Source organism: Halichoeres trimaculatus, unplaced genomic scaffold, assembly GCF_033239565.1.
Source record: "Halichoeres trimaculatus isolate MK-OKI-2021-1 unplaced genomic scaffold, fHalTri1.1 fHalTri1_scaffold_16, whole genome shotgun sequence".
Lineage (NCBI taxonomy): Eukaryota > Metazoa > Chordata > Actinopteri > Labriformes > Labridae > Halichoeres > Halichoeres trimaculatus.
In genome coordinates this window covers 3,599,246-3,621,811 of record NW_027437194.1, presented here as the reverse complement: position 1 = coordinate 3,621,811, position 22,566 = coordinate 3,599,246, and the positions used below count along the sequence as shown (strand labels likewise).

At 38.1% G+C, this 22,566-nt stretch overlaps 1 protein-coding gene across 2 annotated transcripts in view; it reads right to left on the bottom strand.

Annotated features, from left to right (window-relative positions):
- Positions 1-10,006, bottom strand: part of cntfr (ciliary neurotrophic factor receptor) — a 397,904-nt gene extending 387,898 nt beyond the window's left edge. Inside the window, exon 1 of one of the 2 annotated variants that reach the window (XM_074691062.1) lies at positions 9,907-10,006. The gene's annotated coding sequence lies outside the window, so the exon portion shown is untranslated. Of the gene's footprint in view, positions 1-3,561; positions 3,808-9,906 lie in introns of those variants that run through there. The other variant, XM_074691061.1, reaches the window with a different exon arrangement.
- Positions 10,007-22,566: the final 12,560 nt, after the last annotated feature.

Below are 22,566 nucleotides of genomic sequence, written 5' to 3'. Positions count from 1 at the left end.
TGATCAGCCATGAGCTGGGCTAAACACCCCGCTAAACTCCCAGTCTGTGGGAGGGGGGGGCAACAGCAGCAAGTAAGCTATAGGGATGGACCCGGTGTGTGAAAACAGGGAAATCAAAAAGAGACAAAGACAAAACAAGAATGAAGATAAAGACCAAAGACAAGGAGCCTAAACCCCTGTTGTTTTTGTTACATTTCTCCTCACGCTTCTTTTTTTTTCATATTGGCAGATTTTCTATTTAGAGCCTCATCTTTTTTTTTTCTTCAACTTCAAGATAGCAACAGAAATGCATCATTATCAGCGACTGCAGGTGCTCTCACAGAGGTAACAGAGAACGACTTCCTGTGAAAGTCTCTACACTGCAGAAAATGAAATCTAATTGAGTGTTTTTCACTTATTTTCAGTAGAAAGACTTCTGAGCCACTTCCACCTGACCAGTCAGGAAAAATGTCTGGTGTCAAGTTATTTAAAGACAAAAATAAGGCCTGAATTGCTTGTAACAAGTCATAAAATCTGCCAATGGAACAAGAGAAAAGTTACATAAAATTTTCCTGCAATTTTCTCTTATTTCATTGGTAATTTTTTTTACTTGTTACAAGCAACTCAGACCTCATTTTTGTCTTTAAACAACTTGAACCAAAACATTTTTCTCAACTGACCAGTTGAATGTGGCTTATATCAAGTATAACTAGACAAATTTAACTTAAAATAAGAGGAAAAACACTTGATAAGTTTTCTGTTTTTGAGGTGTATCTGAAAACACAAAACAGAAAAAACTAGAATTTTTTTAAAGTCCCTACACTGCAAAAAATGTCATTTTTATTAAGTGTTTTTGTCTTATTTTCAGTAGAAAATGTTTTTTTGGACTTAATAAGAGCCACATTCACCTGACCAGTCCATTTTTTCTCTGGTTTACTGGCACATTATTTTTGTTTGTTTGTTTTGTTTTGTTTTGTTTTTGTTTTTTTTCATCATAAGAAGCAATTCAGACTACAATTTATCTTTAAACAACTTTAAGCAAGAAATTTCAGCTGACCAGTTGAATGTGGCTTATATCAAGAATAATAAGACTTTTTTTTAAACCTCAAATAAGACAAAATACATCATAAGGTTTCCATTTTTTTGCAGCGTGTCTAAAAAAACTCAAATCAGCAAATACTTTAAATTTCAAAAAAGTCCCTACACTGCAAAAAATGTAGATCTAATAAAGTGTGCTTGTATTATAATGAGAAAAAGAAATGTTTTTGGACTCAATATGAGCCACATTCACCTGACCAGTCAAGAAAATAATCTTGTTTCAAGTTATTCAAAGACAAAAATGAGGTCTGAATTGCTTTGAACAAGTCAAAACATTCAGCCAATGGTATAAGAGAAAAGTTACTTGGAACGTTTTTGCAATTTTTCTCTTCTTTCAAAGGTAGATTTTTTTTACTTGTTACAGGCAACTCATTTTTGTCTTTAAATTACCTTAAAGATATTTTTTCAGACCCATTTCAAGAATAAAAAGACAAAATTTACTTCAAAATAAGACAAAAACACTTGAAAAGTTACAGTTTTTGCAGTGTATCTGAAAACACAAAACAGGAAAAAACTATACATATCAAAAAAATCACTACACTGCAAAAAAAAATTAAATTTTATCAAGTGTTTTTGTCTTCTTTTCAGCAAAAAATGTCTTTTTAGACTCAACATGAGCCACATTCACCTGACCAGTCCAGACAAATGTCTTGTTTCAAGTTATTTAACGACAAAATCAGGTCCTAGTTGATGTAAAAAAAAAAATCTGCTTTTTTTTCTACTTTTGCAAGCAAGTCAGACCATTTTTGTCTTTATACAACCTGATACAAGACATTCTTACTTAAAATTAGACAAAAACACTTGATAAGTTTTCAGTTTTTTGCAGTGAACTCACTTGTTCCAACACAACCAACACTGTAAAACTTTAAAAACGAAAGATTTACAACTTGGAGAGTCCTCTGTCTTACAACTGATCTTTACTTCTGTAAGAAATATGAAAGTTGACTATCTCTGGATACAAAGTGCAAAGATAACCTGCTCTCCAACACACTATACACTGGAAAAACTGAAAAACTTAGTCTTAATATGAGCCACATTCACCTCACCAGTCCAGAAAAATGTCTTGTTTTAACTTATTTAAAGACACAGCTTGAAACAAGACATTTTTCTGGACTGACCAGTTGAATGTGGCTCATAACAAGTATAAGAAGACATCTTTTACTTAAAATGAGGTAAAAACACTTAAGATTCAGTTTTTTGCACCATGTTCCTCCATGAAGCCAACATCGTTGTCTTGTTAGGCAAATATACGACACACTAGTGTCCACACACGTTACATTGAAGACAGTGAGAGGGGAAAAAGACAAGTCCAGTGAGAGAAGATAGAGACCACAGACCTCCATAACCAACAACAGGAGGAACAAAACAGCTACAGCTCTCCACATTCAGGGAGGCAGATACTAAACCAGCAGCAAAAGGACAAAAAGCTCCAGTCTCTTTCTCCCGAGGAGAGAAGAGAAAAGGGATTTCCGCTCAGTGCTAATCAATCAGGCCGTGATAATGGCTCCCATGCCTTGCTGTCGACTGGAGGGGTCAAGGCATCCCATGACCCAGCGCCCAGCGCCCAGGGCCTAAAGCCCCTTCAGAATAGCACCCCAGGACGGACTCCTCAGGCTAATTGTCCGAGCCAGTGTCAGCCTTTTCAATGCTCCCCCCTCCTCCTCCCAATCCGTCCACTTTCTCCTTCATTCCTCTCCCTTGTCTCCCTTTCCCTCCCCTTTTCTCTCCCTCATCACGGCTCCTTTGCAATCCTCCCTCTGCTATGCATCCACGGCATCCACAGGGCAGCGACTGAGATGGGATGAAAAGACAACAAACTGAGCCTATAGGAGACGAGGGGAAAGTTAATGAAAAGACACGAAAAGTAGGTTTGAGGACGAGACCGGCGGCAGCAACGCCACCGGTCAGGGATGTCAGAGCGGAGGATGAACGAAACAGGAAGTCAGAAGGACAGAGAGAAACAGATGGAGACAGGCACAGTTGGATAGAAGAGATAAGGAGAAGGGCAAGGAGCAAGACAGTCCCCTTTCCCCCAGTGGAGAGGAGCTGTGCGCTGCCCCACTCTATCTGCATATCAATGGGTTTATATTAATCACAGCCTCAGCAGCGTGGGCATCACACACTCTGCTCCACACCACACTGAAGTCAGCGCATGAAACACCAAAATCCAGAGAGGACATGCAACGGACACACAAAGGAAGCTCAAGAGAGCGGAGCAAACCCCACTTCAGCTCCACGCCATGACATTCCTCTCATTCCACGCGAACCCTGCTAATTAACAGCACTAGATCCTTCAGACGGAGGGACGGATTGATGGAGGGGGTATCATGATGTTGCACAAGCTCCACATCTCTGCTGTCACCTTTCCTCTTTCCCTCCTCAACAGTCCCCTCCTTCCCTCGCGCTCACTCAGTCCGCTGAGGAGGAAAAGTCCAAAATGAAAATGAAGAGAAAAAAAAAAAAGATAATCAATCAGCTACTCACTGGAAGCCTCCTCTGTTCCTGCGCGTCTTTTTTTTTCCTGATCTGTCACTCCTTATCCTCTTCTTCAGCGCTGCGAGGGGAGTGTCTATCCCGGTGTGTGTGTTGTGTCAGTCCGATTGAGGAAAGTTGCAGTCTGTGTGCGTGAGCATGTGTGTGCATGCGTGAAAAGCGAGAGGGAGAAGGAACGTGTGCCTCTGTCTCCGTGTCTCGCACTACTCTGACTGAGGGAGCCCAGGCTGTTTTAAACAGGCTGCTCTCCCCATGTGACCATCCCAGCCACAGGCAGGAATACATTACCCACACACACACACACACTCACACACACACTCACACCCTTTCTTCCTCTCCTATACCCACACAGTGTCCACAGTGCACCCCCTAGCCTTCACTCAGGGTAGTGGAGGAAGAAACACACACTCACACACTGATACATATGGCCCACAGGGGTTGACTCTAACATGTGTGTAAGATATCGACAACAAAAACAACATTTAGTCTTCATGGAAACAACATCCTTTCACTAACTCAGACAGCCTTATTGTGATCACATGAAGAAAAAATAAATTAATAATCTCATTAATTGTTATTTGGGTGTTTCTGACTTTTCCATTCCTGGTCCAGCAGCTCGTCACACCTGAGAGCTCCGACCTTTTCAGTAATGGAAACCTTTTAAAGTTGACCTTCTGTTGAGGAGCTGCTACAATGGCAACACAGCTATTATACCTTAAAGGGATAGTTCAGATTTTTATTTTTTTATTCAATTAAAGTGGGGTTACATGGGGTAATTTTTAACAGAGGATTCTATTTTGTTTCTTGAGAAACTGGTTGAAGAAGCTTCACAGAAGTTAGAAAGGATCATGTTTTATCACATGATAAAGCTAATTTCAAGAAAGTCTAATCCAAACAGAAACACTGGTGTAAATGTATGACTTAAAAAAAAATAATAATAATAATTGTGGGCCATAAATAAATAATCAGATGGCCAAACAATACATTTTGACACACTGAAAACAATTTGATTTTATCAAATGTTTTGTCTTATTTTCAGGAGAAAAATGAGATCTGAGTATCTTGTAACTAGTAAAAAAAAAAAAAAAAAAAAAGGAAATTTTCTTGTTCAATTAGCAGATTTTTTTTACTCATTACAAATAATGCAGACCTCATTTTTGCCTTTAAATAAATTGGAAACAAAACATTTTTCTGGACTGATAAGTTAAATGTGGCTCATTTCAAGTATAATAAGACCATTTTTAGTCAAAATAAGACAAAAAAAAACTTAGGTTTAGTTTTTTTGCAGTACACTAGTTTCAAAAAGTTTTAACATCTTATTTCCAACATTTTCTCCATTGGAAGAATCTAAACTAAGAGATGTACAGCAGGATGTATCATCAGCCATGGAGATGTCATTAAGGATGGGTACCTTTCACATCTGAAACGATACGGTTCGGGATGCCCCGTACCTGGCAACCAGTATCGGTATTAAACAGTACCAATTTTTTTGGTATTTTTGTGTGTATATTAATTTTTATTTTATTTTATTCTATCACTCTTGTAATTCATTTTAATTCCTTGTGTCATAATATTTTATTTCATTGGTATTTTTTATTTATTTTTTATTTATTTATTTATTTTATAGATTAATTATTTATCGTTTATTGGGCCAAATTCCTGATACTGCTGGACATATTTTATTTTTGGTATATTTTCTCTGGATGTATAGAGTCTCTGATTTGCCACAAAAATAAATAAATAAAATTATAATAATTATAATTAATCAATTAATTTATTTAAATAAATAAAATAAAAATAAATAACATAAAAAAATCAGATAAAAAGCTTAGTTTATAAAATTAAGCTGTTTTTTTTTTTTTTTTACCAGCTCAGTCTTCCTTTTCAGCAGCTTACAGTATTAACACAACAAAAGCTGAGTTCAGTTTAAAAAAAAAAGCACCCTAAAAAAATCAAATATTTCCTTTGGTCAGGTTTTCCATCAAACTTCAGAAAAGCAGCAAATGAAAAAAAGTCTGTGACAGCGACGTTCGCCGGGCAGGAAACTCTGGAGTGATGCAGTACATATGTGAGCAGCTAATATCCTGATTTAGTCCAGATACAAACTTTGGTCAGTGCTGTTGTTATTGTCGTCCTATTCATAGCAGCAGCAGCTCTTCTAAGGTACAAACCTGTAACTTTGAACTGTTTTAACTTGGGAACTTTTCTCTTTCTCTTGTCTTTTCTTCCCCTTCACAATCTGATCCAGAAAAGTTTCCTCTATCGTCCACAGGAAATCATACGGCAGCTGTTACAAGATTGGTCATTTCTTTACTTTCTCTTCTTTGATTTTTCTGTTCGCTGCCCGACCTCTCTGACATGTCTGTTTGTTGCTCTGACCTCAGTTCTCCCTGAAGTTCATTCAAGTCCAATCATCAATCACTGTAAATAACTATAATTTATGCTAAATCAATTAATTTACTGTTATTCTCTGAATTATAGCTCTGGTGGCTTCTTGGGTCTGTTTGAGCTCAGTTTGGAGTCTGTCTGTCGTTTCCTCCGCGATAAGACCTGTGGTGAGTTTAATGAGGGATTTTGTGACTTATTCTGGTTTGCAGTTTTATTTTGCGTGTGGGGAAAATATTTGAATGTCTCATTAAATGGAGTTTTGGTTAGATGATTTCATACAGAGAGAAAAATAATGTGAGAAATGTTTTAGCCCAGTGGACTTATCTAAAGCTTTTAGTTTCCCACTTTGGTCAAACTGAATTGTGATTTAAATGCAAGTTAGAAACAGTTGTGATATAATTATATTTTTAAAAATTAATCCAAAGAGTCAGGAGGAACATTTTCAGCCTGTAATTGTTATATTACTTCTCTCATTTATTCAATAGTTTTTAGATTAGGACTGTAGCAGTAAGTACCTCAGCATTGTCACTGGATGATATATTGTTAGTTTCTGATACTTTCATAATCTCGCTCTATGTTCAGTTTTAGCTCAAGGCAAAGAAGTATTATAAAGAATATCTCCAATATGTGCTACTCCTTTGAAACAGGAAGCCTTATCATTTCCAGATAATTCACAGAGAGCCTGGAAATCACAAAGAGCCTGACAAGATGATAGTGATGGAGCTGAAGCCTCTTTCGATGGTTTTGGACGTTTTATGAACTGGATTTCAGGTAGGAAATCTTTGATGTTGGATGAAATCTCTCAGATAAATAAGCAAGAAAAAGATTGCACAGAGTCAAAGAGGTGATATTTGGACGGGAAGAACCAGTGGGGTCCATCAGACTGTGACAGGACACTTTAGCCCTGTTTCCACCAAGCAGTCCAGTCTAGATCAGTACGGTTTGGTACAGGTTGGTACAGCACGTTCATTATGTTGAAATGCTGACTCAGCATTTCAACATATTGTTATCCTGTGACTTTATTCCACTTCTTCTTCTTCTTCTTCTTATTCTTCCGTACGTTTTTTGGCTCTTTTCACAGCCTTCAAATTTTGTCCGATTTTCACCGTTCAACTTTTAAACTATTCAGCTTGTTTAGGAATAGTGTGCTATATCTTTTCACTTTTCTAACTATTAAACTTTTTGATTTATTCAGCTTTTTCCAAAAAAATTTCTCTATGTTAAACAGATGGGAAATTTCAGCTCCTCTGACTAAAATCTGCTTCAACTTCAACAAGCTCTAACTTCAGCTTACTCCCACTTACAGACTTCATTTTTGCTTTAAAATGTTCACTGATCTTTCCACTACTGATATCTGTAATAACGTTTTTAATATCTTCAACTGTTTTTGAGATTTCACTGTCTAAGCGACACAAACTTTTCACTCTTTTCACCTCTCCTCCTGCTCTCAGAGGGCGGAATGTTTTCAATTTGACTGAGAGAAGCAGCTGCTGCTACTGAAAAAAACTGCCGATTAACCTGCCATAAAATTCTCAAACTTGACTCAAATCAAACAAAAAAGGCTGCTACTCCTTCAACTTCAACTGCTTCTACCTTTTGCAGACTTTGACTCGAGACTCTGTTCACACATTAAACTGGTCCTATTGTCCTCATCTCATTTACACATTAATCATAGATTTCTGCTTTCTTCTACATTTTTAAGATTTCACTGTTTGGTTTCTCTCTCTTTTTATTTAATTATTTTAACTTTTGTAGGCTGATTTACATTTCCACTGTATCCACTTTCTTTATCCACTCATTGTCTTTTCCTCATTTCTCTTAACATTTTTTTTTTCCTTTATTTTACATTTTCAGTTTTTTCCACTTTTATTCAAACTTTTCCAGCTTCAGCATTTCAACGCATTTGCTGCAAGGAAATGCAACTTCTCTAGTTTTAGTCTGGCACCCCAACGTAAGGGTCCCTGAAAAGTTGGATGGTTCCTCTTGGTTATTTGGGGATCTGTTCCAGGATTAATCAGTGCAAACGCCGTAAAATCAAGCGTCAACCTCCGATCTAAGAATTTGAGATGATGCAGAAGCACTAAAATCTGCTGTTTCTCATGTGTCCACTTGAGGCTGTCTCCAGACACACTAAGCCAAAAGAAAGCATTTTTCAAAGCAAAATGTATCGTATTTACAGCCTGGCTCAAAAAAACGTCTCCTGTCTGAATCGCTAAATTCACTTTCACTGTACAGGGGGTGAATTTTTTTTGGACTCACCCTTTAAGAGGATATTAAGATCACAAGCTCGCCCAATCAGAGGCACAGCTCAGGGTCACATGACCGACAGGCGCCCTATAGCTGTACGCAAAAGCCCTTCCACTACCAATATGGCTGTGATAGCCGATCTGCTTCGTTTTCCGTTTCAGTAACAGATGGGTGATGTCAGGGAGACTACGTCCATGTTTTATACAGTCTACGTGTAAATTGCGTGCAGAGACAACATCGGACTAACAAATGAAAAATTGGCAAATGCAGTCTTTCACTCTTCAAAGATAACGTGGCTCTAAAATTTACTGAGGATCATATCTGATGCTTCAGGCATTTTTCATCAAGGCCAATCTCATTGTGTCGTAAAACGGCGATACCTCCGCTGCAGAGCCACAGCTGGCTATGAGGCGCTCGCCGCTTCGTGTATCAGTTTGCGCGTGCGGAGTACCAGATATAAACAAACGCAGGTAGTCTGCCAGGACGAAGCGACACGATGAGAACTAGAGCCTTATTTAGCGGTGTTTTTGTGTGAAAGTAACGCGCTGAAAATTCTCTAAATAAAGCGTGAATGCAGACAGATATCAGAGTTTTTCTGTGGGAGTCCGTTTATTTGTGTTTTTGGTCAAGGAAAATATGGCCCCGTCTGAGTGCAGAGGAAACCGGCAGAGGAGCAGGGAGGGGGTGTTTGGTGCGAGCGCTCTGGGCTTCTGCTGCACAAAAACACTGCTGTAGGGGTAATTTCTGCCCTAAACCTTGAGATAGGACCCAACTTGTTCCATCCTGGAACTTTAAGCTTGGTCCTGTTCGTGTTTCCTCAGCCAACCCTGCCCCCTTGTGGTAGGAAGCATTTCCATCATTTAACGGTCTGCAGTGTTGTAGCTCCACCTTCTGGGATTAGGTTGGATTAGTCTGGCGCCCCTACAGAAGGGTCCTGAAAAGTTGGACGGTTGTCTCAGTTATTTGGGGATTGGTCAGTGGATTAGTCAGTAGAAACGGCGTAAAATATGTTCCGTACTGAACCAAACCAAACCGCTTGGTGGAAACAGGGATTAAAAGTACCTAACTTGGTTCCCATCCCTACATGGGGGTCATCCTCTGAGAACACTGAAAGAAATCCTGCCAACTCTTCAACAACCAAGGGAGGATTGTGTCCAGAGCTTGACACTCGAGGACTCACGCAGCAAACACAGACGCATATGTCAAAATGCACGGATACATTAAAGTAAATGTAAAACAAATGATTGAGGATCCTTTGCTTTCAGGAAAAATAAATAAGAAGGCTTTCCCAGTTTGGCATCTTTGTACAAGGTGGCAAAAAGATTACCTCAGGACTGTTGCTACTCCTGTGCCAGCAGAGAGGCTATTTTCTGAAGCGGGAGAGACGCTTAGTCACAGGCAAAAATTGGCCCAAAGCAAAAAATGTGAACATGTTACTTTTCCTGAACACCAATCTCATACTTGAGTAAAATGCTGAAACACCCTGTGTCTCAGCGAGTAAATATGCAACTGGAGGACAGCGCCTGCATGAAGACTGCACTTTCAGCCTCCTAAAGATTTATGAGGGCCTCTAAATCATTTTCATGTGATGGGATGTTCATTTTTTGTCTCTAGGGTCTTCAATTTGTTTTTAAAAAGCAAAGCACTGACAATATTTGTTTCTGTCTTTGGTTTACAGCTCAAACAAATAAAAGTACTCACGTTTTTCCAGGCTAAAAGTTGAGTCCTTGAGTTCCAAGAAGTTGTTTTTGAGAAGTTCCACTAGACACTTAAATCCATGCTCTGCAGGTTCTGCTTAGAGTCCAACAAAGAGTGGGATGAAGGTCTCAGCAGGGACCCTGAGGCTTTAGACCTCGTGATGACATGTTTGGTCCTACTGTCTACAGACCCCTGCAGCTTCTCCAAGAAAAGTGGCCGTCAGAAACTCCAAAGTCCAGGCGTAAAGACCGTATGTCTGCAAGCATCTCAGTCACGTCTCTGAGGTCTCCTGGGAAAATTGGGCACAAACATGAACTTAAAGAAACCTTGTTGAGATCATCAGTCCACGTCCAGAGAGTTAAAAAAAAAAATATAGTCCCTTGAGTGTCTACAGTTCAGCTGTTACTGTTATAGGCACTCCATCATTGAGACTATATCTGTGAAGAACATAATAGTTATAGAAAAACAAGTGGTCAGCTCGTACACCATCCTCCTGTTTGTACTGTGTTACTTATATGACCACCAGAGGTTGTGCTAACTCAATACTCACCAACTTTGACAGAATTTTTTGAGCGATGACAGAAAAATCTGAAGGTTGTTTTTTTTCATTTTGACGGGTTAGAAAACCAAGTGGTGAGCATGCATAATTAAAACAGATAGACTGATATGTTTTTTTTTTTTCTATCAGTAGTCAAGAGAGCCGATAACGGATATTTGGGGCCGATATTCATTTGCAGTAAAAGTGAAAATTTTGGTGTCAAAACTTGGGATAGTACAAACTCCAACACTTAACTTTGATTAAAGTCGTTAAGCAGATGTTTATCAAACAGCTCCCAGAATCAGCAGCTGCCTTTTTAAGTTGAATGAAAATGTAAAAATATAAATGGCTTCAAAAAAGTTTTCTACAAGAGTCAAGTTCAAAAATTGTGTCTCCAATCAGATGGTACTGTGGTGGGACAATGCTAGATTCAGAGAGGCGCGGCTTCATTGGAGCCAAAATAACAGTCTGAAATTTAATTTCTGATTGTCAGTCTGGTTATTAAAAAAGCTGATGCAGATATGCCACAAAATGCTAAATATCGACAACAATAATCTGTCAATCCTGAATAAATAATTCGGTATTGTGCTGTCATGTTGTTGTCACAGGTTGTTGCTGACAGATCGCTCAGGATCTATGGAGTTGATGCGTTGGGGGACATCTGTGACCACGAGTACTCTGAGACCGCCTCTCTCTCGAACATCAGGACTGCATGCTCCAGGATTTCCTACAGTGAAGCCAATTCTGGTAGGATGTGGAAACCCGTCTTTCTAAGAGTCTCGCAAATGTTTTCAGACTTTACATGTTGACTGAAGCAGCAGTGGTCGACACGAGAAGTCAACGTCTGAGGCAAAGACCAAGGGGCAACATCCGGACAGTAAAAATGAAGCCTATGAGGAAGTGCTAACAGCCGCTGTTCGTTGAGAATTCACTTAAGTCTGGCTGCAGAAAGACCAGAAGTCATGTACACGCCCAGCCAAAAAAACAGACTTTTACGACATTAAAAACATCAGGTCAGGCGGCGGTATATCCAATGTGGCTGCGTCGATTGGCTTCATTTCACGGTTTCAAGAACAGACGGGTGACATTGCAGAGGCAACGTCCATGTTTTATACAGTCTATGCTTTTGGCGCATGTGTGACCACTATGACTCTGAGGCCGCCTCTTTTGGGACCACATGCTCCAGAATTTTCTAAGGTGAAGCGTTCCTGGCAGGACCGGGAAACCCGTCTTTCTAAGACTCGCGCCAACTGTTCATGACTTCACTGGGTGAAAAAATTTCCAGACCTTAAAACACGGACTGAAGCAGCAGTGGTCAACACAAGAAGTAAGACACGTAACCTGATGCTGATCTCCTCCGCCGGGCTCTCGCTTCATGACCTCAATTACACCAAAACAAGCATCCACTTTAAGTCCTTGTACCCCGGGAGAAAAGTTTGGGCTCAGGTAAACCGGAAACGAGAAAAAGATGGAGAAACTTTGCTTGAAACTTATCTTGAAATCAGTTACGAGTTTTTTAGGTTTAATTTAAAATATATATATATATATATATATATATATATATATATATATATATATATATATATATATATATATATATATATTATTATTTTTTTATTTTTTTTTATTTTTTTTACTTATTACAAAGCTTAAGAAATCAGGGTTGGTATTACTTTTCTTGTTTTTTATTTATTTAATTTTTTTTGTATTTTTTTTTCCTTTTATTTCATCAGTATTTTTTAATTCTGCCTAATAAGCAATATAATTACCCTACGTAATTAATGTTACTACGGTAGCACTTTACTTTAGAGGTCTGCAAATTTCATCACACTTGGGTAATGATTGGACAAAGTTTTTTTTTTTCTTATTTCTTTAAAGTTAGCACATAACTTTAAAATAATGTCCAAATTAATTGGTAGGTTACTGTTTTTTTCCAGTTTCTTTGAAATTTACTCCAAATTGCAAGGTAAGAAGGTGACAATCAGCAAATGATTTATTTAGAATTAAATCACAACCCACCACAAAATGTTTTTAGAAGTACCCAACGTTTCTGCTTTTTCTAATTATTACCTAAATGCAATGAAATTTGCAGACCTTTAAAATAAAGTGTTTCATTCATAATAGGCTTAATCATTTTTTTTTTTTACTGAGGGATCATTTTTCATTATGACCATCAAAATATCAAGTAAGTGAAATATCAAAGTACGTCTGATTAGCACTGTGCTACAGTGGTGCAAACACCCCATAAGAAGTGCAGAGTTACGGGAAATGGGTTCATGAAACATTTACTTTTACAAGCTTTGGCTGTCACGGTTTACACGAAGGGTTTCTCTGTAACTCACACGTCATGGCTTCTCCTTTCCTCTTCCTGTTTCTGTTGTCTCCCCTGGTGTGTGTGTGTGTGTGTGTTTTTCCCTCCTTTCCTGTCAGTGTTTGTCAGTGTGTGTCAGTGTGTGTCAGGGCGTGGCTCTCGATCACCCTCCTGCTGCCAATCAACTCCACACCTGAGACCATCCATCTGACAAGCTCCTGTATGAACACACCTGCTGCTGAACCGCTCTGCACCGCAGTGTTCAGGTCTTCAGGAGGAGCTGAGCAACAGTAAAACCTTAGATTTGTGATCTGGATCTGACACTAAATCTCTTCTCTCTCTGTTCCTCAGGATTATTTCTCCCTCTGGATTATCAACTGTGTCTGCCCCAGCCTGCCCTGCTCGTAAACAAAGTCTGAAACTCAAAACCATCTTCCCTGGAAAACAGATCCTGATTTTTCTAAACCCTCTGTCTGATTTCTGGGTCCCAGAGTGACCAAACCTGACAGCAGCATGTCAGTTGATGAATGAATCGTATCTCCTTCCTCTTCCAACTTGGTTAAAAACACAACAGATAAAGATTTCAAAATGAAATGTATATTTTTTTAAAGGAGCTGAAATATTAAAAAAATCCCTGTGTCCCCAAATATTGCATGTGAATGTTTTTGGGGGTTTTTTTTAAAAAAAAAAGATGGATTGTCTCGTGCAGAAATGATACATCTTCAGCACAAAGTTTCAAGGATGATTCATTCATCTTCAAACAATTGCAGACGGAGCTGTGTTCACACGTTTTGTGAGATGGAGAGTTTATCAGCCTCTTTCACATTTATCATTTAATGTTCAGGAACTTTTGGCACCATGTCCCTGCTCTTTAGATCCTTGAAGTAAAATAAATGGCTGCCGAGAGCCATTCATCATCTTAACAGTATCAAAAAAGGCATTTTTCCTGTGATTACAGCCCCATTCTGAACACCAGCTTAAAACTTTAAATTTTAAGGAGTATCTGATGTAGTTTAGCCTGCATTACTGTGAAACATAAGATTAAAACACAAAAAGTCAAATATTAATACACTCTTACAGTGTTCCCACAGTTACACAGTAATCTGATTACTCCTTTAAAAGTAACTTAGTTACTTTACTGATTACTAAATTTCAAAAGTAACTAAGTCAGATTACTTCATTGGTTCGATTCAACAGCTGCCAACAACAGCCACAGCTGCAGGATTTAGCAAAATTGTGCGATTGTGATTAAAGTACATAAAATTATGAGATTACACAGAGGTTCTTCAACCTGTGGCTCTTTTACTCTATGGCAGTGGCTCCTTGTAGCTTTAAAAACTATCATGGAAATATTGACACCAAATAAACTCATTTGAAAACATTTGGTTGAACTTAATGTGCATCACATCCTCAAATAGAACTTTCAAATTTTGCAATGTTTTGCATTCGCTTTTTACTCACTGCAAATTTGAAGTTAAGTTTTTCAACAGGTTTTAAATTTGGGGAAAATTTCTTTTTTTTTTTTTTTTGCAAATTCTTCAAATTTTAATAAAAATTAGCAATTCTATTATTTTCTGTATTTCTATTAATTTTTGCAAATTATTTAACCTTACATAGTTTTGATTCAAAAAGAAAACTTTTTGAAATTTAAATAAATTTTTTAAACAAATAGCCAATTTTTTAAAAAAATAATAATTTATGATTTTTTTGCAAATCTGAAATTTTGCAAGTTTTTTCGAAGTTCACAAAATTTGGAATTTTTGCAATTTTTTTTTTTTATTTTAAATTTTTGAAAAACTTTTGCTTCTTTTTGAAACGTCTCAGATATATAAAAAGTATAGAATTAATAATCAAATTTTTACTTTATGCTAATGTATTAAAAATGAAAGAACTAAGACATCACATGTACAAATTTTTCAACACAAAAAACTTCTCATTTATATATTTATTCCTTAGATTTTAACTATGTTCAGATTTTTTATTTATTTATTCATTTTATTTCATTTTATTTTATTTTTACAATTTTTTGTCTTTATTGTGAAGATAAAGTAGATTTTGTGGCCCCTGAATGATTTTAATCCAGGTGAGCTGAGGAAAAATGGCTCTCTTGATAGTAAAGGTTGCAGCCCCTTGGTCTACATGTTCTGTACTAAAGGAACATGCAGGGATTATTGTTAGTTGTGAAGTATGTACTTTACAATTAAAAAGAACACTATTATTTTTAAACATTTTTTACATTTTATTCATTTATTTAGTTATTGGGAAACACTTTGTTTTATACTACTTTGGTTTTTATCAGTTTCATTTTTTAGTTAAAGCTGGTGGTCTCATATTTTTAATATAATGAGCAAAAATAAATGTTATTAGAGAGTCTGTGTCAGGAATCCAGGGGAAAACAAGAGAGGAGTACCCAGTTGCAGATATAACAAACAAAAATATTTCAACTAAACTCAAAATTCAAAAACTTAAAACCAAAGCTCAAACCAAAAACTCTAACAACAAAAAAACAAAACCAAGAAACACAAGCTCACCGAAACGAAGAAGCACGAGGACACGAGAGGGATCATAGTCGGATGAACTATTTTCAGGTCTCTCCTTCATCTCTGGTGGGAAGGACTTAGACACAAGTAAAGGAAGGAAGGAAGGAACTTTGAAGCTTTGAGATGCACCGTGTTTAGAAAGGGGAGTAATCAGGCACAGGTGTGAAATGAGACACAGGTGAAACACATGAGGAGCAATCAACCAGGAGGGAAACACATGGACTAAACCAACACAGGGAGAAACCAAGTGATCAGAAAACACAGGGGGAAAACACAGAAAGAATAACTCAGATTAACACTTGTTTAAAGTTTTGTTTTTAGTCTTGTTTCGCTGCCGTTTCTGATATCAGTCAGTTTTGTTTCAGCAGGTTCCTCAGTTGTATTGTCAGAATTTATGCTTGTATTCCCAGGCTTCTTGTGTATGAAGTGTTTGTGTTATTTTGTAGTTCATGCTCTTCATAATTGCACCGACTGTGTCCTGACTTCACCCGTGTTCCTTATTACCCAGAGTGCATTCAGCCTGTTCCCTTTTCTTGTACGTTTGATCTCCTCCCCTGCTTCTTCCAGTATTTATATCTCCAGGATTTATTAGAGTAAGTCTTTGTATAACCCTGGATTTTTTTTTGTTTATCAAACACTGTTTTATCTGTGTTTCAGTTTTCTTCTTTTGGTGTCAACTTTGTTTGTATCAAAGCCCCGTTTCACATTCTGCCATGTGTTAAATGTGACAATATCTAATTCAATAAATAATCTTTCACTTAGAATTTGTGGATGTTGAACAAACAGTGATGAAAATTGTATTTCTGAACAGAGAAAAGCACCAAAGCGACTGAGAGAAAACGTAATTCACTGCTGGGATCGACTGCTGCCAAAGGCCAGAAACAGTTGGAGATCCAGACGCCGCTGTGTCTGGGTCCATCGAATACTCCAGAGGTGCACACAGCTCAGAAATGTCACTACCTTCCACAGGAGCTGCCTCTGGATGACAGCCCACTCCAGCGCTATTTCCAGCTCACCCGGAACCAGTTTGACGACCTGTTGGTGAGGATCTGTGCCAGGGTATCCCCGCAGGATGCCAACTTCAGGCGCTGTATCCCAGCTGTATCACACCTGTCTCTCTGCAGAGAGGGCGTCGATGAATATTCACCCTGTATTCACAAATAAATGAATAAATCTGGTCTACTACAGTCATATAAACCTGCACAGTCAGGCCTCGATGCAATGATTTAATGAGTTAATGCCTCGCAACTGCGTCGATTACCGTCTTGAATATGTTCTTGAAAAGTCAGTTACACCAGATGTTATTTTATATTGTTGAGATCTTTCATATGGTGACTCATTCAAGAATAGACCAATCACAATCAACGGCTCGTAAGAGCTGAGAAAAAAAGGAACTTTCTCTGAGGTGTAAGGAGGGATAGTAAGGAACAAGAATGAGAGGAAAGAAAGGAACAAAAGGTAAAGCCTGGTATGTTCCCTGCAGACAGTGTTGCCCCACTTTAAGATAATAAAATGAAAGAAAACATTTAATAGGTTTGAAGGTGCCAAATCAGAGACACTGAGCTCAAATTCGACATATTGTTTCTCTGCAGGGTAGGAAATAGACTTTAGAGGATTGTTGTATTTGTTTTTTGTTTTTTTTGTCTTAAAATGGATTAAATTTAGATAAGGACAATTTGCAAAAAAAAAAAAGTAAATATATATATATATATATATATATATATATATATTGGGGGTTTTATTGCCTTGAGGCCACACTGTACCATAATGGTCAATAATAATGAAAAAAAGAGAGTAATTATATATGTATATATATATATATATATATATATATATTTCAACACATTTGTTCTTTTTCCAAAAAGAGTAAAAACTTTTAAGAATAACTATTTTTATATAAGATGCAGTGTCTGAATGTGCCTGAAGCCAACACTGCACCACAGAAATGAATGGTTCAAGGAGTCTAAACACATTTTTTCCAACTTTTCATGAACTATTTAACAAAATTCTTTATTTCTGTGGCCTTTAGGAGACAGACTTTTTATTGTGGGAAATATGTGTAGAGTGTGAACTTTACTAAAATTAACATCAAATTTATCAAGGTGAAAACCGTAGGAGTCGAATCTAAAAAATAAGGACCAGTTTGTTTTTAGCAGTCTGTAAACCCAAAGACAGTAGCTTAAATGTTTTTATTATGAATTCGTAATGGCACAGTGTTTCCTCAGGACAACATCTGCATTTTTACATGATTCCTTAAATAATTAGAAAATAAAAAACATTAAACAATTAGAGATTGAGCTTTACTTGTCCATCAATATGAACATATTTTGTACATTCTGCAGGACCCCAGAGGGTCACATGACAAATTCAAACATTGTTATTGGTTTCTTAAGTTCTTTTCTCTTTTTTCAAATTATTTCGTGACAACTGGGATGTTTTGTAGAGGTGGCCGGTACTGGGAAGTTTGGTATCAATCCAGTACCAAGTAAATACAGGGACAGTATCACTGATATCGATACTGCTACTGATACCAATACTTTTTCATACTTAAGTTTGATGAATCATCAAACTGCCTTGACCTTAAGGTGTCTTTGTGATTTTTTTCCTTTATTATTTGAACAAAATTAAACAAAACCATCAATGTTTTTGCACTAGTATCATTCAAAACCAACGTTGGTATCGATATTGTTGATATTTGGATGGATCCGCCCACCTCTAATGTATTGTGTGAATTGTGTGAGTGTAAAAGGCCAAAAATGGGTAATTTGTCAAGAGGCAACAAGGTACCGTATATATTTAAATGTATTCATTTGTATTTTTTCTTTTAAATCACATGCTGACTAAAAGTTTGCCCACAAGATTTCGCTCAATCTTAACTACCCACAGTCCACACCCGCCATGAACACTTGATGCAGCGTCCACCATGAATATTGATGCAAATGATTCGACTGAACAAATGTTTTTTATGGAGGATGATGACAGCAAGTGAAAATATTATATCATTTCTAAAAGTCTCCTAGCAATGCCAATGCCTCCATCAGCAGCATTGCATGCAGTCACCATAAAATTTATATGCTTACAGCAATCACAGTAATTGCTTTATACGATGCAAAACGACAGCGAGTGAAAGAGTCGAACCCTCGGCCTGGGATATCTTTGGATGATGGAGGTTTGATGGAGAGAACTTTATTATGAAGGGCTTAGCTTGCATTATGATAAAGACTGACACAGGTACTGTATGAAGAATGGTTATAGCCTTCATTTCCAGTCACAGTTAACACAATCCATTAGTCGAGGTGTGAATGTGACAAGAGGAAGTAGAGAGTGTAGAAGCCAGTGCAATATGTCTTCAGGGTATACACCAATGGAACAAGGAACATTTTCCCCAAAATCTGCTTAAAACTAGAATAATGTCTTAATACAAGAAACCCCTCTCTTGCCCCATATGCAAATTTTCACACGTGTCCAAAAAGCCCTGTCTCGCACAGGAAGCTGGCAATTTGCCTTTCAAAATATGTCTTTTCCCCATTTTTGCCCTTATTACAAAAGTTATCTCCTCCGAAACCATAAGTGGTATCGGCTTGAAAATCACTGAATTGACAGATTGGACCTTGCTTTACAAAAGTTATTCGGGATTTTGTTGTTTCAGAAAGGGTTTTCAAATGGCAAGCCCATAAAGTCAGTGAACTCATAAGATGCCCTGCTCAGCTCCCCCATTAAGAATGAACGGGAGTGGAAGATCAAGGTGCAGCATTTTGGCTTCTAGACAAAAAAGTAAAAGTCCTACAGCTATAAAAATGAAATGGATGAATTCCTAACAAAATTTCCTACAAAAAAATATCACATTTTTACAGTGATTTGGATAAAATTGTGGCATCTGTGAGGAGTTGTTTCTAAAACTTCTTTCATTTTCATTCCTCAGTGTCGCTGCAGCAGTGATGATGTCACACACTCATTAGGAGCTAAGTGCAGTGGATCATGTGACTCACTGAAGGAGGGAAAAGGCTATGTTTTTCACACACACACAGGTTGTTAAGGGATCAAACCTTGACAGTAGAGGTAACCAGCGAGGGGGCGAAGACCGGCCGATCGCTGCTTTTTAGGGTCCTTCCTTGCCCAAAGGAAGAGGGCACCTTCTAGAAGGTCCATCCAGTCTTTGAGCTTTGACCTGACCCCCTAAACATGCTCAAAAACTCACCAAAGTTGGCACACACCTCGATCACCATAAAATTCGATATATTAAACTTGAACCCAACATCCCGTAAATTGCTCTCTAGCGCCACCCAGGCACACTAAAATGCCTCTAGTTTCCACAAGGAATGTCATAGAGAGATCAAACCAACGTCAAAATGTTCGTCTCATTGAGATGCACAAAAAAGTATAGGCACCACGGCATGATATTGCACAGGAAGCTGGCGATTTGCTTTTCAAATTAAGATTTGGCTTCATTTTTACCCTTTCTGCAAAAATTATCTTCTCCAAAACCATAAGTGGTGACGGCTTTAAATTCGCTAACATGAGAGACTGGACACTGCTTTACAAAAGAGGTGCATGATTTTGATGTTTCAGACCCGGTTTTCGGATGACAAGCCCTCAAAGCCCGTGAACCCCACAGAGGCCCTCTCAGCTCCCTCCATTAGAATCAATAGGTTTGGAGCCTCTACCTTGCACAGGCTGCTGCATTTGGGCCTCTAGACAAAAAAGTAAAAGTTATACAGCTTTAAAAATGACATGGATGGATTCCTGACAAAATTTCCTACAAAACTGTCATTTTTACACAGATTTGGGTAAAATTGTGGCATCTATGAGGAGTTGTTTCCAAAATTTTTGTGAATAAATTTCACCCTTCACTCTGCTGCAGTTGATGATGTCACGCACTGATGAGGAGTTCCGTGCAGCTGATCATGTGACTCAGCAGTAGATATAATACATGGTATCAACTGTTATAGCACTTAGAGGGCCAGAAAGGGGTAAAACCTAACAGTGGAGGGGAAACAGGTATGATAGACTGGCAGAAGGGACCCGTCCAACGCTGCTAGTAGCTTTAATTTTCACTTGTTCCATGCAATTCATTCACACGCAACCTCATTTTTGTCTTTGAATAACTTGAAACTAGATATTTTCCCGGACTGGTCGGATGAATGTGGCTCACAAAAAGTGTAAAAAGACATTTTTTATTTAAAAAAAGACAAAAAAAACTTCATAAGACTGCAGATTTTTGCAGTGTACCTAAGTGAGACATCGAACATGAATGCTGAGATCAGGCCAGGCACATGTGTTGGTGTTTTTCTGAAGAGAGAATGAGGTACACGGTGTGTATGTGTGTGTCAGTTTGTGAGCGTGCGTGCGTGTAAATGAGTGAGTGATGCAGAGCAAAACAGAGTATGATAAATATTCAGTGTTTATCAGTATGTCTGGGGATATTAGCCGAGGTCAGGGAGATAGATTGCTCCTCACTGGGAGACTGCGGATAGAATACAACAACACGCCTTTGGGCCCCTCTGCACTTGATTCGTTGAATCACAAACAGCGTTCAGCCCACAAGCCACCATCAGCGCTAAGCCAATATTTGTTTGCTCTGATAAGAGGAGCAGAAATGTCATTGTTGGCCATGCAGGGGATGTTTGCCTGTTGGATTGTTTGCCTTCCTGAAATTGGAACTCTTTAGCAGTGATACCGCCACAGGCTGTGCTGGTGTCATTGTGTCAAACGTCCATATTTTCCCAACAAGTTACTCGACAGCTGCGCTGAGGAGGGAGAGGGAAATGTCATTACACTTTCAGAAAAGCAAAGTGTTGATTTAAATGCTGTTTGATTTATGGTTTAACGCTTCATTACATTATTGAGCTTGATAAGGGATTTGAGGAAATATATTCCACCATGAATAAGACGATTACTAGGTCTTGAGCTCAGTTACACAGCTTTTTAATATCTTGTCATATGGTTAGTTTTATGCGTACATATCTGATCCATTTGCCGGAACAGAGACACAATGCAGACGCATCCAGTGTATTTTAGCCCTAAGTCTCTATGACAACACCACACCAGCTGACGAGGTTCAGAAGAGAGATCTGTGTTTTTCTCTGCTGAAAACAATTTCTGTGATTAATTTTGTAGTGATGGTGGACACTGGAGCCTAACTGTCAGACAGAAAAAGGACAGAAGAGCAGAAGAAAGATAAACAGGAGATAGAGATAGAGCACGAGCTAAAGGCTACAAGGGCTAAACTGTTTGTGTTAATTTTAAATCGAACCCACAGTCAGCAGTTATTCTGCAGTGGTCTGTTCAAACTTGAGAGTCTATCAATAAAATGAAGAGTGAGGTTACGTTAGCTCTGATTGGTAGATGACTGGCAGGACATAACCAGGATTCAAGTTGGCGTTAAAACACTCAAGGGGGAAACTTTCAGGAAATTTAGAAACCCTGTCGATAAAGTGAACTTTAGTAGACAAAAATAATAATATTTAATGAATGAAACCAATGGAGTCCTGGGAGAAATATTTAAATAACGAAAGTTTACCATTTGATTAAAATAAATACAACGGTCTCCTGTGCTCCCCATGCGTAATAACAGTCTAACATATAAATCTGCCTTAATACTGCCTCCAAATCAGTCTTTTCTAATCCTAAATAATATAAAAATCCAAATCTAATGAAATTTAACCCACTTGTCCCTCTTGAATCAGTTTAAATTGTCTTTGGCACACTTTTTGTCCACTTTGCCCACAACGGAAATTGCCAAAATCCTCAAAAAAAAAACAAAAGGTAATCCACACAGAAAAAAAACAAAACCCCAAAATTTGTGATGATCAACAAAAAATCACCGGTACACCAGGAAAAATGGCAAAAGAAAGCCGATCTCACCACCTAAAAGTAACGTAAATCCACACAGGTCGTTCCGCTCCTGGCGCACACCCCTGGTCCCCGGGAGAGACAATCAATTGGGATCCGCTGGGATGTTGGATTGGCACCTTCCAGTAACCACCCTCCATTTTGTTATTTTTAAGTTTATTGCCCTTTTTTTCGGACAGCTTGTTACGTTTTCTTTCTTTTCAGGCCCTTACTCCAGGCACACCTGTTCCATTGTCCGTTTTTTCTCGCCATCCTCCTCTCCACCTCTTCCCTGACGCCACATCCTCCCTTTATAATTTCGTCTTTATTTTTATTTTTTACTCATACACAAACTCAGACATAATAACAATAGCTACCCCAACCTATCTTTACATTTTTCTAACAGGGATTAATTTTTTATCACACTGCAAACCAACCCTTCA